Source organism: Epinephelus moara, chromosome 8, assembly GCF_006386435.1.
Source record: "Epinephelus moara isolate mb chromosome 8, YSFRI_EMoa_1.0, whole genome shotgun sequence".
Lineage (NCBI taxonomy): Eukaryota > Metazoa > Chordata > Actinopteri > Perciformes > Serranidae > Epinephelus > Epinephelus moara.
Genome location: NC_065513.1, coordinates 43,748,030 through 43,750,260, shown reverse-complemented (window position 1 = coordinate 43,750,260; position 2,231 = coordinate 43,748,030).

Sequence of the window (2,231 nt, the reverse complement as noted above, 5' to 3'; positions counted from 1 at the left end):
AAACCCACATCATTTGCTGGACACCACCTAGACAGCCAGCGATTAAATGATGACATGCGGCTAAACATGTCATCAGTGGTCAGATTTGGGAGGGGTCCAGAGAAAACTACGGAGTCCGACATCGTTTTTGCATATTCACACACCGAGGCAATGAAGGGTCCTGGGGACGTAGAGATGCAGCTGAAGGGAGGGACACAGAGGCAGGAAGTGACGGCTCATAAGTTCAAACTTCATCAACACTGACATCAGAGATTTACACGTCACTACATTAAAACAGGCTGCACATCACAAACTAGTTCCTACACACACACACACACACACACACACACACACACACACACACACACACACACACACACACACACACACACGAGTTGTTACTGTTGACACACTGTCTGCCAGGTGGAGCTGTTACACTGTTAGGTCAGTGAATTAGCTAACTGACAGAGCTAACGTTAGCATGGGGTCTTTAGACACAGTATCTGACCTGACTCTTCCAGTGTGCTCTCATAACTATGGAACTTTAAATGACATGAAACAGAAACACACATTATAGCTCAGATTATAAAGCATGAGCCTGATAATAAAGGCTACATGAACGCATGTTGTTTATTAGCTTAGTTACAGATTACAGGAGCATCAGGCTGCGTATGTAGCTACACATATAATGTGTTTCATGTGCTTCAGACACACAGCTTAACAACAGTCCACACTGAACTACACAGAGACACTTTATTCATCTTTTATAATGAGAGAAAGAAAAAGATCAAATACAGAACATGTGATTACAGATTGGTCTGAATTATGATCTAAATGAATGAAATCAGTAAAGCATCCACTCATATTTGGCATGTAGCAAAGCACAGGAACATCAAAGCTTCATCGTCTGTGACGTTAGTCTTCATCAATGTGACTCATCTGATAAGCAGTTTATAATAATGTTGGTTTAATATTTCATATTTGATGTGTGATGTGTGATTTGGGTGTTGCAGACAAAAGAGGCTGAATGACATCTGAACATTTCATCTCACTTACATCACAAACGTCATGTTCTCATGTTCATTTGTTTATAATGACACAGGTAAGTTGTGACAATACTCAACATATTTAAGGTTACATAGTAAAAACATATAAAATATGATCCTTATTTTAACAAACGTGACAGAAAACACAGTGAAACACCACAAGTTTTAAACATGTTATTGTACAGAGTCAGAGAGTTACTGAGGTTTTAAAGCTTGCTTTGTCACTGGACAGACATTTTGTTCATTTAAAGAGTTCAACTCAAAGATACAGAAGAATCTAGACCTGGGATGTATCAACAGGGATAATCTGACTGCATTTCATCTGATCACTGATATATCTCTATTGATCTCTTTGCAAGAAGGAACATTTATTGATGTCAATAATTTGGCAGCACCGTTGATGATTTTTGTATCTCCTTTTTCTAAAGGCCTGTTTTTTAGGGAATGTTTGTTTGGGGTGTTTTTAAGTCATGTTTTTGAAGGTAACAGTCAGCCAAAGCAGTTCATAGATTAACCCTGCAACTCTCAACACATCACTCAGGTCAAACAACTCCTTACCCACCTGAACCAACCTGGATTATCAGACAGCGAGTTGCTAACCAAAGGCAAGTTGGCGGCTATATTGAATCTGTTTTTCATTGAATATCATCATCGTACACTTCACTCGTGAACGTTGTAATCAGTAACACCTCATCTAAGATCAGCTGTGTCATCAGTGCACCTCCACGTCAACATGTTCACAGCCTGGGACAAAAGCTGCACAGCAACTCTGTCTCTTACAAAGTCTTGTATTCTGCACCAGGCTTTAGTTTCACCAGTCAGAAAACTGAGCTGTCAGTACTGTTGCTATAGTTACCTGCACTTTAAAGCCACAGTTCACTCAATATCTCCTCCCCTCTGTGCTGATGTGAGGATGGGTGAAGATCTCCAGTTCACAAAACGCTCCTTGAGTTTCAGCAGAAAACAGTAGTTGCAGCCAAATCCAGTGTAACTGAAGTGAACGGTGACCAGTTTTAAAATGTAAAAAAGAAGAACACACACAATCCAAGTGTCAGCAGGCCGCGACGTTCAAAGTTCAACCCCAAAAGATGCCATTGACACTATGTTTTGAGCCTAAATATCAACTGTAGCCTCTCAGACCGGAGCCCTGTGCATGTTCGTGAGCACACGCCTAAAGCACGGACACAAGCGACGTCACGACATGAG